Here is a 19,478-nt window from a genome sequence, read left to right on the forward strand (position 1 = left end):
AAGGCATTCATTGTTTGAAGTCTTCCCAAAGTCCTACTGGTGAGGAACCATTAGGCAAATTCAAGTCCTATAGGCGATGAGCCCTTAGGCAAATTCAAGTCCTACAGGCGAGGAGCCCCTAGGCAAATTCAAATCCTACAGGCGAGGAGCCCCTAAGCAAATTCAAGTCCTACTGGTGAGGAACCACTAGGCAAATCCAAAGTCTTACTAGTGAGGAACCACTAGGCAAATTCAAAGTCCTGCAGGCAAGGAGCTCCTAGGCAAATTCAAGTCCTACTGGTGAGGAACCACTATGCAAATTCAAGTCCTACAGGCGATGAGCCCCTAGGCAAAATTCAAGTCCTACTGGTGAGGAACCATTAGGCAAATTCAAGTCCTACTGGTAAGGAACCATTAGGCAAATCCAAAGTCCTACAGGCGAGGAGCCCCTAGGTAGATCCAAAGTCCTACAGGCGAGGAGCCCCTAGGCAAATTCAAAGTCCTACAGGTGAGGAGCCCCTAGGCAAATTCAAGTTCTACTGGTGAGGAACCACTAGGCAAATTCAAGTCCTACTGGTGAGGAACCACTACGAAAATCCAAAGTCTTACAAGCGAAGAGCCCCTAGGCAAATTCAAAATCCTACAGGCGAGGAGCCCCTAGGCAAATTCAAAGTCCTACAGGCGAGGAGCCCCTAGGCAAATTCAAGTCCTACTGGCAAGGAACTACTAGGCAAATCCAAAGTCCTATAGGCGAGGAGCCCCTAGGCATATTCAAAGTCCTACAGGCGAGGAGCTCCTAGGCAAATTCAAAATCCTACAGGCGAGGAGCCCCTAGGCAAATTCAAGTCCTACTGGTAAGGAACCACTAGGCAAATCCAAAGTCCTACAGGCGAGGAGCCCCTAGGCAAATTCAAAGTCCTACTGGTGAGGAACCACTAAGCAAATTTTCAAATCCTTAGGCGAGGAGCCTCAGTTGTTCATGGTTCGTGGATTCGTCCTTAAACCACGAAATTTGAATAATCATCATAATCATCACCATCATCAATTCATGCCCTTGGATAAGCAACATAGAGACGCTCACAAATAGGTAAGTTTCTCTCTTTCAATCATTAAGAACCTTTTAAAATACGTCTTGAAAAGAAAACCTTTGGATTAGATCACGAATTTTAAAAGCAAGATCCTTAATCAGTTGTTGTGAAATTTCCATCTTATCTTGTTCAGTGAGTCGACTAAAAATTCAGGTGTCACATTGTCTTTGAGATTAACCTCTAACGAGCTCAATCTCAAAGAGAGGCAGCTGTTGACACCTAATTTTTAGCTCATTTTTTTTCATATTTTCAAAAATCTCAAAATTAGGAATAGGAATCTTTGCTAAGCCTAGAAACCTATTTCTAAACCAAAAAATAATTTTTTAGCATTTTTTTTGCATTTTCGTTAATTTCTTTTAGTAAAAATAAGTGAGAAAATCAAGAAAAATAGCAAATGGAATTAGAAAATTCCATAAAAATAGTAATTAGTCTTATTTTAAATCTAATTTCATGAATACATCATCAATTTTGAAAAATATCAATCGGGTATATGTTTTTCCCAAAATTGGGTAAAATCAAACCCAAATTGAACCAAAAATGCAATTAAATCTTTTCTAGTCATTTTTAAGTCATAGTGTCTTCACAACAAATGATTCTGGGCCCTTGAATTTCATAATGGTCGGTCCAATTGCACAATTTGACATAAAAATAAAAAATTCCCAAAATTTAATTGAAAATTAAAAATTTTGAATCCAAATTGGGAATCGTGCCCAATATGAAATTGTCGAACCATGAGACCATCATTTCTAGGGTTAATCAGATGTGGGTAATTCAATTTTGACATCAATTTTGCCTAATCAGGTCATTAGGACATCAAATTGAATAAAACCCTATTAACACTAATACAAAAATGTGAAAATCTTAGACACAATTATAACAAAAATTGGGAAAAATCATATATTTTGGTTTAGAATATGATGGGGAATTCAATTTCGGGGTTTAATTTTGAAAATTGGGTCAAAATTGAGTTTAATTTACGAATTTAGATCAACCCGGGTCTGCCGGGTCGATCGGGTCAACTCGACCTGACCCGAGTTGTTCATCTACCTTACCCGACACACCAAACCACACTAAACCCAGAAAAAAAAACCATTTCAAGCCCGCAACTTCACCGATCTTTTTCGACTAATTTGGCACGTGAAAATCGACTGGGCCAGCTGGAAAATCTCCAGCTGGCACCAATGAACCGATCTAACCGATCGAAAATCGGTTCTAATCGAATTTGGGCGGGATTTTTTATCAACAAAAACCAAGAAAAAACCGAACATTGAAGGGGAGGTGTTCAACGAATCCAGAGAGAGAAAGGAGAGAGAAACAGAGAGAAAAAGTGCAAAGTTTAGAGAGAGAATAGGGAGTTGAGGTCCCCTGATCGAGTGTCCGGCGCCAATGAACAAGACGGTGCCGGCGAATCGATCATTCAAGGTGGACTTCCTCCTCTGTTGATCGGTGCTGGAGCTGATCATGAAGCTCTGAAACTCGGTCTCATTCGGCGTGTCCCGACGTTTTCCGACGAAGCCAAAATAGCCAGATTGAAGTCCAAGTGACGAAGAACAGCTCCATAGGTTCCGATTAGCTCGAGAACTCCGATTTGTCATCGAACGAAGCAGGTAAAAATCAATCCCAGTCACGGTTTTCTCAAAAAATTCCCAGAATTGAGTTTTATACACATGTGATTTTGTTAATGATGTTTTCTCATTTTGATGTTTAAAACATGTTTTTTATCCCATTTTGTGCTGTTTGATTGCATTTGGATCATTAAAAATGCACAAAACGAGTAGGTCAACCATTAAAACCTCCCCGCCGGAATTCGGGTACCCTTACCTGAGCATTGCCATGGCCGTAGGGCCATTCAAGTCAGTCTTTCTTGATCCTTGTTTGGTGTTTTGTTAGTGATTAGGATCGAATTAGATGGCTAGGGCATTGTATGTTGTGGTTCTAAGGTTCGGTTAGTTGGTTTAGGTTAGTAGCAAATTGGCATTTTCCGACGATATTTTCGCCGGTCGGTGGCGGTCCAATGGCCAATCAATTGGTTTAGTTTGATAGAGTGTGATATGAACCTGATCCAGAACCAAAAAATTGATCGAAAAGGGCATCGGAAGGTTGCCAGCGGTGGGCTCAAAGTCACGGCTTTGAAAACGTCTAATTGTGCACACCAACTGTCCGACCGAATGCCTCAATGGGCACATGACGAAACGGCGCCATTTCAGGCGTTGTGCCTGCCGAAGAAGGCGACAGGCAACCGGTGCCGGCGACGCCCGGTTCGGTCAGGCCCAATCGGGTTGAACCGGGCCGGTCCGGTTCGTTTCCTGTCGGGAAATTTAAAAAAAAAATCTAAAAAATTCATAAAAAATTGTCATAAAAAATCAACAAAAAATCAAAAAAAATCTAAAAAATCAGAAAAATCTAAAAATTTGAGAAATTAGAAAATTTTCATAAAAAATTCACAGAAAAAATAAAAAAATTTAGAAAATTCAAAAAAATTTCAGAAAATTCAAAAAAATTCAGAAAATTTAGAAAATACAAATAAAAAATGTAAAAAATTTAGAAAATCAATAAAAATTTGAAAAATTGAAAAATTCCTGCGATTAGAATGGATAGAATTAGTGGGTAAGTTTCGAAAATTCGCATGACACGTTAGACATCGTATCGTTCTTAAGTACCGAAAGGGCGTTACGGATCTCGATTCGGGATCAATAACGTAACCACGTCCCCGTACTCAGAATTTCTGGTTCATAGAATCGTGGTATTTCTTCCGTACCTCGATTAGGTTTCTAGTCTACCTACCAATAATGACTAGTGACGACTCCAAAATTACAAACCTAAACTAAATAGGAAATTACCTTCCATTATCACGTGAGGTATGGTCTGGGAGAGACCCTTACACGGAAATACCTCCTTAGCGCGCAAATTCCGAAACCCCAAAAAGCGCGGCGCGACAGTCATCTCCGTTCGGTCTTTCGGATAGATGTACTATTTTTTTAAATGTACTTGGTGGTTTAGGCATTACGCTGTCAGAATGCCCTCACTTATATTCTAGTCTACTTTATATACATCGCCATGTCAATGACAGGAGTGCGAGGAGTTGATGGCCAATGGAGTTACGGCTAGTTTTATCACCTAGAGGGGGGTGAATAGGTGATTTTACAAATTAAATGATTTAAGCTTGCGGAATGAATGTAGTCGAGATCAACAACTCGTATGATTAATATCAGATGGATGCGTATGACAAACTTGTATATAAGTTGTCGTCAAATGATTGCGCCTGATGACTTAGATGATGTTCTGACGAACTTATTTGACAGATATGTATGCAGTATAACGTCAACAATAATAAATGAAAATTTAAGAATAGAGAATACTGCACATAGATCTTTATAGTGGTTTGGCTTTATCAAGCCTACGTCCACTCTCCACGCTGGCAGCCTGTTGGCTGTGTTTCACTATTGAATCACCAGAAGATTACAAGAGCAGTGCTTTTCAGATGATAGACTGCACTATCACGTACACTCTTCACTCAAGTAATTTTCTTCCTAAAATCACAACGTGGAATATAGTAATCACAAGTGTATAAGATCGAAGCTCTATTCAAACTTTGGAATTCTTGATTCTGGTTATTCTTCTTGTACGACGTTTGCATTCCTTTTATACTCCTCCATTTCCAATCTATCCATTGGATAATCTTCATAAGATTGATCTCCAAATCAAACCATTGGAGAAACTTCCCAAAAGAAAATGCATAGCCGTTAGAGGAAGAATCATTATCTCCAGGTGATTTGATCGCCCATACAATTAAATCAAGGTTTCCATAAATGTAGTTTTTCGTGTTTAAGGATCGATCTTATGATTGCCAATTAGGATATCTTGAGATATCTATTTAATTGTCCTGCATAAACTTGCTAAAAATAACACTTATCGAATCTGACGAGTAATTTTGAGTCTGATGACAAAGTCCTTTCATTGACTAAGTCTGATGACTCAGCATTTACCTGTATCAAATAACTTAAGTGTAATTCTAGTCAGTAAAAGTTTGTTTTGTCATTCCTCAAAACTAATTAGGGATTTTTCTCAACATTCTCCCCCTTTTTTATGATGACAAAACTATCCATATGCGTTAGAAATATTTATGTAAACAAAATAGTCTATTCAGAGGGTATAACTTTCGAAGCATATAAAACATTGTTAAGTTCTGAAATCAATTCTCATTCTGCCGCTCCCATACTTGCATTCACATCACTTATAATACTTCTCCCCCTTTTTGACATCAGCAGAAAGGATAAATAGCAATAGCATAATCAATAAAAATTCAATAAGAGTTCAGTATAAAAATTCAATTCTCATTCTGGAGCCCTTGATTCCTGTCTTTGATTCAGTGGTCGATTTCGGGGCCATTGAAGAAATTTTCGGGTTTCGGAAGAGAAAGATGAAATCTTTAGGGTAAATCGTGTGTTCGGAGATCTTTAGGGTTTTAGAGAGTAGATTGTGTGTTCGGAGAGAGTGATAGTGAGAGAGAAGAAGAAAAAGGTTTTAAACCGAGAATTGCAATATATCGGTTCTTACAAAACCCTTTTTGGAAACTGTCACTTGATAGTTAATGAAAATTTCGAAAAGTATATTTCGAAAATTTTGGGATTTTAATTCCCAAACGATATCAGTCAAGACAATTTATTTCAAATAATCATATCATACAAAATATATGAGATATACATACCTTTTATAAGATGAGTTGCACGCCAAAACCAGACACTTCAAATATATGCTTGATCAAATAAGTCATCAAATGCAATATGAGTTCATACTGCACAGCTCAATGAAGTGGGTTAATAATGTTTAGTTTGTCTCTAATAAGCTTGAAACTTTTCTTTTCTAGAGGTTTTGTAAAAATGTCAGCTAATTGCTGTTTAGTGTCTATAAATTGAACATTAATATCTCCTTTTAAAACATGATCACGGATAAAATGATGTTTAATATCAATATGCTCAGCTCTTGAATGTAGAATTGGATTTTTGGTTAGATTAATGGCGCTGGTATTGTCACGCTTGATCTCCACAGTTGAGTCTTTGACGTTAAAGTCTCTCAGTTGTTGTTTCATCCAGAGGATTTGAGCACAGCAACTACCAAGTGAGACATATTCTGCTTCTGTCGTTGAAAGAGCTACAGTTTATTACTTCTTTGAATACCATGAAACAAGCATGTGTCCTAACAATTGATACGTTCCTGAAGTATTCTTCCTGTCTATCTTACAACCAGCATAATCAGCATCTGAATATCCAATGAGAGTAAAATTTGATCCTTTAGGATACTACAACCCAAGTGTAGGATTGGTGCCAACATATTTGATAATATGTTTGACTGCAGTAAGATGAGATTCTTTTGGTTCTGATTGAAATCTTGCACACAAACAAACACTGAACAGAATATCTAGTCTTGAAGCAGTTAAATATAAAAGCGAGCCAATCATGCTTCTATATAATTTTTTATCTATTGGTTTTCCTTTTTTCAACCTTGTCTAGTTTAATGGAATATGACAATGGAGTTTCTGTCTTTTTGCAATTTACCAAACCAAACTTTTCGTAATTTCCCGTTGATCACCTGTTCTTTGGTTGCACTTATACGGGCTCTTTGGCGTCATTTTGGGCCGCCAAATTTAATCTCCCCTGGCACAATGGGTCTTGGCAACATCTTCTCCGTTGGGCATCCACATCCATTGTCGGCAACAGCTTCCATCACCGCCTTGCTCGGTTTGCACTTGGAGCTCTATGCCACCTCATTTGGATCGAGCGTAACAACTTCCTATTTAGAAATGGGACCATTTTCCTGCCTGCGATGCGGAACCATCTTGTCAAAGTTGTTCGAGATAAGGCTCTTTCTCTCAAGCCTGTTGCAGATACTCCGTGCAATAGAAGAATCTAGGCCAGCTGGGACATCCCGACATCTATTTTTCTTAATGTTCTGTAGTTGTTGTTCCTTTGTGGCTCTTTAGTCCGCTTGTTAGAGGTTCAGCTCGTTCTTCTTAACTCCCGGGCCCCTGCTGCTTGTAGCGCCCTCTAGCTTTAGTCAGCCGCTACACCTTTGCACCTATCGCAACACCTGTGTTGTGTTAGGTACGAGGTTTTTGTGTACGGCTTTTCTGCTATATCTTGTGAATTGAAAAGTATAAAATCCTCTTACCTTATCAAAAAAAAAAAAAATTTCGTAATTTCCCTAGCATACTTTTCTTAACAAAGAAAGGTGTCATTTTTTGTTTGTTTAACCTGTAATCCAAGGAAGAAAGTTAATTCACCAATTATGCTCATTTTGAATTCACTTTGCATCATTTTAGAAAAATTCTTACATAGTTTTTCATCTGTAGAACCAAAAATAATATCATCTACATAGACTGAACAATTAAAATATATTTACCTTTTCTTTTGATGAATAGGGTAGTGTCTACATTACCTTTTGTGAATTCATTTTGTTCCAGAAAGTTGCTCATTCTTTCGTACCAAGCACGTGGAGCTTGTTTAAGACCATATAATGCTTTCTTGAGAGTATATACATGATCAGGTTTGTGAGGATCTTCAAAACCTGGAGGTTGTTCTACATATACTTCCTCTTTAATATAGCCATTCAAGAATGCGCTTTTGACGTCCATCTAAAATAGTTTAAAATCACATAAACAAGCATAAGCTAGTAAAATTCTTATTGCTTCTAACTTGGCCACTGGAGCATATGTTTCATCGTAATCTATTCCTCCTTCTCGTGAATATCCTTTGGCCATAAGTCTTGCTTTGTTTCTGACGACTTTTCCTTAATCATCCAGTTTATTTCGAAATACCCATTTTGTTCCAATAACTGAGTGATTTTTGGTCTAAAAATGAGTTCCCATACTTGATTGATCTGAAATTATAAAAGTTCCTCTTGTATGACTTCAATCCAGCTTTCATCTTTCAATGCTTCTTCAATATTCTTAGGTTCAACTTCAGAAATGAGAGCCAGCGTATTTATGACTTCTTTTGCCTTTGCTCTGATTTTGATTCCTTCATCTAAATTTCCAATGATGAGGTCCTTGGGATGACTGGATTTTTGCTTCCAATTTTTGTTGAATCTTTCATCGTTTTCACCATTGAGATTTGATGATTTTTCATTGTCTTGTTGGTTTGATGATTCCTAAGCTTCATCAGATCTTTAATTTTGATCATTTTCACTTGCTGTCAATTCATCATATGCTATGTCAGGTTCTTCAGATGCTGGGTTTTCAGTGTCAGAATCATCTTGTTGAGTCTGAATTGAGTCTTCAAACTTGACATTTAATGATTCTTCCACTATTTGTGTGACATTCCAAATTTTGGCCCACTTGGTATTTATGAAATGCATAGTTTCAATAACGCACTTGTAGTAAATCTCGCCCAGACTTGATCACTCTTAGGACACTAACCAGTAGGGAAAGGTTAATTAGGGATCTAGATTCGCGCGACCATAGAACCTGACCATGGACTGACTTTTGACCATAAGGATTGTCGAGATAATATTTTGGGCTAATATAGATCGATCTAAGGATGGTCATGGATCGATTTGCGAATGCCGTATAATTGGATCGCGGGTGATTCCGCCTTTCCAGAATACGAAATTTGCGAACGATCTCAATCATATTCCAAACGATCGCGTTCTTTAGAACTAGTGATTAATCCTCGCAATTATATAACAATCCAGGTTGCCATGGCTCAAGTGAACTTAAACGTGGCTCGATTTAGTATCGATCACGGGTCAAATATACGAATTTTCCCGAAAGCCACCCGTTAGTTTGAGATACGCTCAAGTTGTGTTATTTGGAGTTAGTCATTAATTAGAGATCGAGTTTGGGTATCGAAAATTTTGAAAGTCATGAAAGAGTAATTAGACGACGTTGTTATTAATGTGGTTAGCCTCGGATTTGTCCGAATTCGTAAGAAAACTAAAATTTTGCTAGGAAGTGGAAAATGACTGTTTTGCCCCTGGGATTTTGTGAAGACCAAGTGTAATATGAGAAGGGTATTTTGGTCATTTCATACCAACTTTAGAGATAAACATTTTTGGACGATTTTGGCCCTGCACTTTTTGTGAAATTCCAATTTTACCCTTGGATATTTTTGGTGGGGATCGATCTGGGCCGTCGATTTTTGGATAAGATTGAATCGTGGCCGTCGGATGGAAAGTAGAGAGAAGGGCAAGATGGTAATTTCTCCGGGGTAGGCTTAGACTAGCCTTTTTCTTTTCTTTTTATCTCTTTTCTCTCTCTCTCTCCCCTCATTTTCTCACGCTCAACTCCCCCTTTCCCCCTCCTCCCGGCCGAGTCCCCCTCTCCCTCACCTCTTGGCCAGCCCTTCCTCCCCTTCTTGCCTTGCGCGCACGGCCAAGCAAGGCCGGTCGTCGCTCGCCCAACCACCGTCCGCCGTACAGCCACCGTGCGTTGCCGCCGCCGCCGCTGCTGCCGCTTCTCCTCTGTACAACCGCCTAGTAGTGCTCAAATCTTGCTTGGAGTCACAAGTAAGTGATATCCTAACTCTCGCCTAGGATAACGGATAATTTCGGGTTAGTTCGGGCCCGTTTTAATGAGTTTTAGGGGTTAATCGTGGATTAATGGTTGGACTGATTTGGCTGAGTGGTTAGGATGGAATTATGATAAATTATGAGGTGGATTTGAGGTTAGAATTGATTGATTAGGTAATCGGAATGATTACGGATGATTATCATGATTTATTGCGTGAAAAACGAGCCTAATGTGCCGTTATAGTGATTTTTCTGTGGTGGTTGAGTTGCTGTGCATATTGTGGCTGAATTGGTGCATGTTTATGTTCGAAATGTGGAGCGTGCTGGATTGGGGTTGTCGGTAGGAATACGACACCCTTGAGTGGTGAAATTTGGCTTAAAATGCAAAAATTCATGTTAAATTGTGCACGTGCAAATTGAATTGGCGAAATTGTGAGTTAGCATGGCTTATTGTTAGCCTGAATATGTCGAATGACGTGTGCGAGTTGGTCGTATGAAATTGGCATGTGATTGGGTGCCCAACGTGTTGCACGATCATTAAATACCCTGAGGCGTTTTTACGCGGGATCCAGATAATAAATGGAAAATGTGTGCACGTGTGATAACATAATCCCTGATGCATTTTACGTGGGGAATTGAACCCGTCCTGAGGCGTGTTACGCGGGACGATGCCTGATTATACCGGAAGACCGCCAACCTGATGCGTTTTACGCAGGTGGTGCCGTAAAAAGGAGATGGTGTTGCCCTTGAGGCGTGTTACACGGGCTAGAGACACTAAGCCTGAGGCGTTTTGACGCGGGCTATAGAAGTGTTGTTCAACCTGATGCGTGTTACGCGGGTTGTGTTATAAAAAGGGAGATGGTGTTGCGCCTGAGGCGTGTTCGTTTATGCGGGCTAGAGACACTGAGCCTGAGTCGTTTTGACGCGGGCTTTAGAGGTGTTGTTGGACCTGAGGCGTGTTTACACGGGTCTGAGATCGTTGGCTAGTTTTTGGACCTGAGGCGTGTTTATGCGGGTCAGAGATCGATGGCTAGTTTTTGGACCTGAGGCGTGTTTACGCGAGTCAGAAATGAATTGGATGCGTATGCTTGAGTGAAATTAGGATCGTATGATGTCGTGTTTGATATGCGAATGCTGGCATGGATATGGTTTGATTGGTATTATTGAGTGCGATATGGTGTCGGTTTCTGATAATAATGCTTGAATTTGCATGTAAGATTTCGTGCGTATGAAGGTGAGACATTTGTGCCTGCTATTGTTCTGGCTTGCTAGTTGTGTGATTTGTGTGCTTGAACATGCCCAGAGATACGTGTTAGCCTAGGTAGGGTTTAGGGTGTTGCTTGCTGAGAAGTGTTCTCACGGTTTTATTTAAAAACATTTAGCCGATCGAAGTTCCAACGGAGTCGGGAGACAAGGACAATCCGATTGAGATCAATGCTGAGTCCAAGTCTTCAGAGGAATAGACTGGCATCGACAAGACTGATTCTGAGTGGACTCCTTCTAGGGCGAATAGGGGTTAGTTAGAAGTTAGGGGTTGGACAGTTTTGAGAGGCGCCCATTTTTTGTGGTAGTATTAGTCTACTCGATGCCGCTAGTCCCTTTTTGATATCGGCGGTTGTTGGTGCAGAGGTTGCTGGTTGTTATGGATTGTAATGGATATTGTATATATCGCGGTGTAATATAGTGCTTGGTGGTTTGATGATTTGTCTATCCCTATTACCCCATGATTATATTGTCAGGGTTTATGTTTTCGTTTCCGCCGTGTTTAACTCTGATATGTTGGTTTGGGTCGACGACGTTTCCTGGGACGTCACACTAATTCGTCGAGCTTGGGGTGTTGCGCGCTCGTCGGGGTTCGGGGCGTGACATTTTGAGTATTTTTATTGTATACTCTGTAAGCCTTGCTTGTTGTTGAGTATCCAAGAAAAATTCCTTCATCTGACTTTTCATCAAACTTACCAACACGATCATTAGGATTTTTGAGACAAACATTTACATCCAAATATCCGAAAATACGAGACATTAGGAATTTTACCTTTGAACAATTCATAAGAGGTCTTTTCAAGAATTTGTCTTAGAAAGATTCTATTTGAAATATAACAAGCTGTTGATACAGCTTCAGCCTAAAAATGTGCTGGAGTTTTGTTTTCAAATAGAAGAGTTCTAGCCATTTCTTGCAAAGTTCTATTCTTTCTTTCAACTACTCCATTTTGTTTAGGAGTATAGGGTGAGGAAAAAGTATGTTGAATACCATTTTCATCACAAAAATAAGAAAAATTTTGATTTTCAAATTCTCTTCCATGATCAGATTTAATGCTCGAAATAGTGTAACCCTTTTCATTTTGTACCTTTTTAGTAAATTTTGAGAAATATTCAAATGTTTCACTTTTATGAGCCAAAAAGAATACCCAAGTAAATCTTGAATAATCGTCTACAACAACTAAACAGTATTTCTTACCTCCAAGACTTAGAATTTGAGTAGGTCTGAAAATGTCCATATGAAGCAATTGCAAAGCTCGTTTAGTACTGACATAATTTATTGATTTAAATGAACTTCTTGCCTATTTACCTTTAGAGCAAGCTGAACATAACTCTGTGCTATTGAATTTTCGTTCTGGCAATCCTTTGACAAGTTTATTTGAAGCTATTTTGGAAATCAACTTGACACTAACGTGTCCGAGCTTCCTGTGCCACTAATCAGATTCTTTTTTTATGGAAACAAGACATTGCAAGTCATTAGACTTCGTGTCTAGTAGGTAGATGTTTTCATGTCTTCGACCCATAAAAGATTGCTTGTTGTCTTTGCTTATCCCAGAGCATTTGTTTTCTTGGAAAATGATTTTGTAACCAATATCACATAATTGACTAATGCTAATCAAATTGAAATTCAAACCTTTAACTAGTGAGACTTCATTGATGATGAGATTTTCGATTCTGACAGTTCCCTTGTCAATTTTTTTTCCTTTGTTGTTGCCTCCAAAGAATACACTTTCTCCTTTAATTCTTTCTAACTTGATGAATCTCAGAGGATCTCCGGTCATGTATCTTGAGCAACCACTGTCAAGGTACCACTTGTTCTTTCTTTTCTTTGGTACCTGCAAAAGATAAGTAACTCACTTTTTTTTTTGTACCCATATTTTCTTGGGTCCATTTTGGTTAGGATCAATCATTCTCAAAATATCTCTTTGAACATGTCTCCAAACCTTAGGACAGTTACTCTTAAAGTGATTTGAATCACCGCAATTTGAACATTTATGGGAAGTTTGACCATTGAATTTCACAAACTGCTTTTGAAAGTGATTTCTATATGCATATTTAGAAGGTCTTTTCTTTAGTCTTTCTTTGACATTTGGAAAAGTATTTTTCAATTCAGTATTTTTCTCAAAACCCATACCTGATTTATTATAATAAGGAACTTGAATTGACAAAATATGTTGAAGATTTTTCGAACCCATTGAGAATTTCTTGGTTATATTAAAAATTTCATTTTTCAAAAGTTCTTTTTCATTAGAGATGCGATCAAAACTTTCCTTAGAAATATTTTTCAGATCAGAAATTTCCTTTTTCAGTAAATCATTTTCCATTTCAAGAAAATCTTTATTCTCCTTGATAAGATTAAACTCTTTTTGCAAGAAATCAATTTTATCCTTTTGCGAAATATCTTGCTTTTTTAAAAGATTGTTTTCTTTTTTTAAACATTCAATTGATTCATCAATTTCCTTGTTTTGAGTCATACTTCTTAGAGGCACAATCTCCTTCTTCAATACATAAATCTTTTTTAAAGCAGTTTTATTAACAGATATTAACTCATCAATATAATTTGCAACTGCTTCAGGAATGTTGGAATTACTTACTTCATCTTCTTCATCAGAACTTGATTCTGAGTCTGAATTTGCCATCAAACAAATATTGGCAAACTCTTATTCGCTTTCATCATCCTCTGAATCACTCCATGTTTCAGCTTTGAAAGCCTTCTTATATCGTTCATACTTTCCTTTGTTCTTCTTGAGAAGGGGACATTTGGGCTTTTCTGTGTCCGTTCTTTTTTCAGTGGAAACATATCATATCTTTGTTTTCTTCATCTTCGGCACTTGATTTCTTCTGAAAGTTTAGCTTCTTGGCTTTTGATGGCTAAGAATTCTTGAATTGCTTCTTTGATTTATTCATCTTCACATTCTTTGCCATCTTTCTCAGTTTCTTGACCATTAGAGCCAACTCTTCATCTTCATCTGAATATGTGTATGTGTCATCAGAATCAATGTTAGTTTTTAAAGCAATGGACTTTTTACCTTTGGGTTATTTAATTTCTAAAAACTTTTCAATTTCATAGGATTGAAGAGTTCTGATAAGTTCGTCCACCGTGAGTGGTCTGATCTCTTGAGTTTCTCGAATAGAAACTTTGATGTTGTTCCACTCTTTTGAAAGAGCTCTCAGTAATTTATTCACCTACATAGGTTCTGAGATAGGATTGTTTTAGAATTCAAGCCCATTTACGATCTCAGTGAATCTGCTCTGCATCTCAGAAATTGTTTCATTTGGTTTCTGAGTGAAGGACTCGTACTGTCCAAGGAGAATGTTGAGATTTGTCTCCTTGACTCTTTCTGTTCATTCATGGACAAGCTTGAGACGATCCTAAATTTCTTTTGCAGTTTTGAGATTTGCAATTCGTTTGTATTCAACACTTGCTAGACCATTGTATATAGCCGTTCTGATCTTTGCATCCAGATGGATTCTTTTGGAAATTTCCTTGGCTGAGAGAGGTAGAATTTGAGGTCTGATTTGCTCTCTAATTCCTTCGCTAGAAGGTGTTTCATTTTGCCCTTTTGAAGTTTGTGGGGATTTTGTTTCGGTTGGAATGATTCCATATTCAACGATGTCCCATATATCCTGATCTATTCCCAAGATGAATGTCTTCATCTTGTTTTCCCAGACACTGTACTCAGTTTCATTGAAATAAGGCAGTCTGTTATTGTGACCTGACTCAGCATTACTAGCCATCAAGAATCATTAGCTAAGAAGTAAAATAACACTTCAAAGAAAAATGAGCACTAGGCTTTGATACCAATTGTTAAGGTTAGTTTTATCACCTAGAGGGGGTGAATAGGTGATTTTACAAATTAAATGATTTAAGCGTGCAGAATGAATATAGTCGAGGTCAACAACTCGTATGATTAATGTTAGATGGATGCATATGCAAACTTGTATATAAGTTATCGTCAGATGATTGCGCTTGATGACTAAGATGATATTTTGACGAACTTGTTAAACAGATATGTATGCAGTATAACGTCAGCAATAATAAATGAAAGTTTAGGGATAGAGAATATTGCACACAGATCTTTATAGTGGTTCGGCTTTATCAAGCCTACGTCCACTCTCCACGCTGGCAGCCTGTTAGCTATGTTTCACTATTGAATCACCAGAAGATTACAAGAGTAGTGCTTCTCAGATGATAGACTGCACTATCACGTACACTCTTCACTCAAGTAATTTTCTTTCTAAAATCACAACGTGGAATACAGTAATAACAAGTGTGTAAGATCGAATTTCTATTCAAACTTTGAAATTCTCGATTCTGGTTATTCTTCTTGTATGACGTTTGCACTCCTTTTATACTCCTCCATTTCCAATCTATCCATTGGATAATCTTCAGAGGATTGATCTCCAAATCAAACCGTTGGAGAAACTTCCCACAAGGAAATGCATAGCCGTTAGAGGAAGAACCATTATCTCCAGGTGATTTGATCGCCTATACAATCAAATCAAGGTTTCCATAAGTGTAGTTCTTCGTGTTTAAGGATCGATCTTGTGATTGCCAATTAGGATATCTTGAGATATTAATTTAATTGTCCTGCATAAACTTGCCAAAAATAATACTTATTGAATCTGACGAGTAATTTTGAGTATGATGACAAAGTCCTTTCATCTACTAAGTATGATGACTCATCATTTACTTGCATCAAATAACTTAAGTATAATTCTGATCAGTAAAAGATTGTTTTGTCATTCCTCAAAACTAATTAGGGATTTTTCTCAACAGGAATAACTAGCACCGGCCAGGTTTTTTTGTCTTCCTGCGAGGCGTCTTGGCAATTTCTCTAGAAAGCCACCTATTTCATCACTACACCAAACTGCTCTGGCTGCTGCAGAGAGAAGAGCAGTTTTAGGTTCTCTCCTACCATCCGGACCGAGGTGTCTCGGCGGCGATAGTAGCATCATGGTACCTAGTCCACCACAAGTTGCTATGATGGCTGCTGAAAGGATATTGCAGGATGACATCTGGTGTGGTTCTCAATTGGAAGTTGGCGGGGATAAAGAAAATAACCCTGATATTCTTGAAAGTATTGAGAATGAATCGAAACCCTAGAAAAAATCGAGGCATGATAATGCAGGAAGCCAAAATTTGGATTTGATCTCTCGGAAAAGAATTCGTGAGTCGAATGAAGCTTCAGCTTCACGATCATCCGGCAATGATTTTAATCAGAAGTATGTGGATTTCACAGGCCATCCAATTTGACTTCTTGGCCAGGGCTTAAGGGCACCGCTAAACATCCTTCATGTGAGCTCCTTATATGGGCATGTGGAATGTGCACCTTATTAAATCCTGCAAGTATTATGAATCATCAATGAATGCCAATGGTTCATTGGTTATGTTGTAAAATTAATGCGGAAACTAATAGGATTTTGCAATTAAATTAACATGAAACCACTAGAAAATGTCATGTTCAGTGAACTTGTCCTATACAAGCACTTGTGTTCTAACTCAAGTATCACAATACCCAATGACTTGTGACTCATCATTACCTTAGGTATCCAATACGCAATGGTGAAGCCTGAGAACACACCGATCTCAACAAGATCATCAATATCCTCTCAATGATCCATCAACCGAGAACTGTTTAAAGACTCAATCTAATTTTGAACCTATCACACAAAATCTTAACACTTTAAGAATAGATTCAGTCACAATTGATCTTATGGACTCATTCATATAAATGGGACAATAAATGAATTTGTCTTTGTCATTAAAAATACAATTGAAATCCCTAACATGTAATTATTACATGGTTGCTTTAGGGCATATGGCCAACATTGGCCACACGCGAAATGTGAATAGGATGTGAATTTTAAACGTTAACCGGAGCTCCATAACTTGTTTGCACCGTGGCGTGAATTTTCGTAAACTTTCTACATGATGCGGTCAACAAAGTTTCGTTGAGGTGTGACTAGCATTGCTTCATTTTCATCTCATCAAGCACATTTATGGGCAATCTATCTCTTTTGCTGCATTCCTTCTATAACTCGTGTAACACGTGCATTTGGCTTTATTTGTCATGGTGTCATGCAGCCACTTGCTCCAATCTGTAAGCTTTGTGGTTCAGAAAGGCTCAAGGATGAGGGCTCCAAATTCAAGTACCTGGTCCTGTAAAATCTGCACGTTGGATAATGACGTCGAGTTAGAGATTTTCAGTTTATGAGCAGTTAAAATATTCACATAGGCCTCCAGTGTCAGCAAGAGCACCTTGTCGGGGTGATTGAGAGTTTGTCATGTTGGTGGCATTTCACTTCCTACTTTCTACTGCCAGGTTTTTTTTGTACACCCTTCTGTCTGTGTTATGGCCATCTTAATATGAGCAAAGTGTAGAGCCAGCACTTAATAATATCATGGGTGTTGCTTTTGCCCCAGAATTTGTGTATATTTAGATTCTAGGATGGCGATTTGGTGCCTACTATTGCGGACTTTAAAAGGAAGCAATCTAAGTTCTGTGACCTCTAATGAGAAATGTAACAACCAGGTCTTACAGTATTATTTACAGCCTGAGCAATCTGAGCTGACTTGTTTCCTACTGAAAAACCGTAAGACCAAAATAGGCAGAGCATTAGAAGTGTTATTTAGTGTGAAACTAGTGGTGGGTAAAAGCATTTAGAGAAATAAATAAAGCTAATATTGAATGAGAATTATGTCTCTTGATATATAGATAGTATATACATACATTTGGAATGTGATTGTGTTTCTTCCAAGGGTTAATAGCATTGAAATTTACCCCATACTAATTTTCATCTCCCAAAAAATTCCAAACCAGTACCTCATGACGCATGTATACCAAATCTACCCTTCGTCAGTTTGGAATCTAACGTGGATGGCAGATTTGGATCAAGGGTACTAATTTGAGATTTTACATTAAACAAAAATTAGTTTGGGATAAATGTGTCACAATGGTATAAGTTTGCGATTTTTTTCTTGTGAGACGAAAACTAGTCTGAGGTAAATGTGTCACGAGGTGCCGGTTTGGGATTTTTAATGTTATTAACCCTTCTTCCAACTTCTTAAAGCTTTATCCATTTATCCGAGATAGATTACCAATTGTCTTTGAGTTGACAAGGTTTGCATCCTTTCAGCTTATGCATGAGAATGAGAGCTACCACTTTCTTATAGAATTCGACTCAAGAGCAGAGTGGTTTACCATTCCATTGTCAATATAGAGTTGCAAGGTAAAATTCACGAGATTAAAAAATATCCACATTTTGATCTTGGCTTCTGCATATGATTATTGTGATAATCTTGACGTGCTCCAGCCTTCATTGTCGAAGATCAGCAATTTTTCCGTGATGGTGTGCATATTCTAAGAATCAGTTCCTTTGAAAGAGGGAAAAAGACAGTAATTTGAGTCTTATACCTCCAAATTCATTTCTTGCACAGAAACTCTGGTAAATAAGACACGTCAAGTTGGTTTTGCTGAATACCCTATCGCTAATTGTTAGATAGATGGCATGAGTTCTACCTGATGGCCACATATTGCTGCTTCAGGAGCGTTTTTCTTTGTTCTTTAAATGGACTTATGCTGCTCCAGCACCATGAAGAGGCATGTCTTGCTCACTGATTGAGCCAGGCCACAAAAGAAGACAATAACAATTATTTTCACCTCCAATACTAGAAGTATGGACTCAGAATAATAATTTGAGATAGCTCTGGCTTACTAAAGAGAGGTTGCACAAGAAGTGTATGAAAGCTAGTTTTCACAGGAAGATGACGAGTTTTCACTGGCCATTAATTGGAGCGTCTTGCACGGTGTTAGGAACTAATGAAGCATCACTGTGCCTGTCAACATTATTGATAAGGTACTTTTCTTAACTTGAGCATTCGCAATGCTTTTTGGACTAATTATATCGACATTGTTGCAGCTGTGTTTCTCACAACTTGATGACCGTCTCAGTGACTACCGTAGTTTACTCAAGCATGGTCAATGCAGATAATGTACATCCAAAGTATCACTGCCGATCATGGGTCCTATTGTTCAGGCTCGTGCGGAAGTTGCCAATCAAGATAGGATTCTTGGCTTGAAAGAGCTAGCAATTGACTGGCAAAGAGTGACTTCAGAGTTCAGATCTCTCGTTAACATAAAGCCCACAATTAAAGGAAAAAGTATCAGTTTTGAGCGGTTGTCATCTCATGAAGATGCACAAAAAGCATTTGCCGAATCGTGAGTGTGCCCAGCACATTGTCACATTACATGACTCATGGCTGGCTGATAGCTCTTCTTCATCTTAAGGTTGACATATCAATTGCTTCTGTGTGCCCTGCACATTGCCACATTACATGACTCATGGCCGGCTGACAGTTCTTCTTCATCTTAAGGTTGACATATCAATTGCTTCTGTGTGCTGGGATTTTTGTTCAATTGAAAAATCTGATGTTATCAATTCAAGGTGGGGATGACTCCGTTTGGCCAGCAATGGTCCAAAAAGAGATTTCTCTTTATTTTGCACTTTTAATTCAACCGATGATGAGTCATCGCAAACGTCAGGGATCGTGAGCTTCCCGTCTCTTCTATTATTAATTTTGGTCACTCCACTTCTTCTGGAGAATATTTTTCCTTGACAATTATTTTGGATGATTTTTGTGAA

The 19,478-nt window shown here is 38.3% G+C and overlaps 1 pseudogene; it reads left to right on the forward strand.

The window, feature by feature from the left end:
* Nucleotides 1–17,111, forward strand: part of LOC115689380 (uncharacterized) — a 32,920-nt pseudogene extending 15,809 nt beyond the window's left edge.
* The last annotated feature ends 2,367 nt before the right edge of the window (nt 17,112–19,478 follow it).

Source organism: Syzygium oleosum, unplaced genomic scaffold (assembly GCF_021117445.2).
Source record: "Syzygium oleosum isolate NSW1041296 unplaced genomic scaffold, Sole_v2.1 Sole_v2.22, whole genome shotgun sequence".
Classification (NCBI taxonomy): domain Eukaryota; kingdom Viridiplantae; phylum Streptophyta; class Magnoliopsida; order Myrtales; family Myrtaceae; genus Syzygium; species Syzygium oleosum.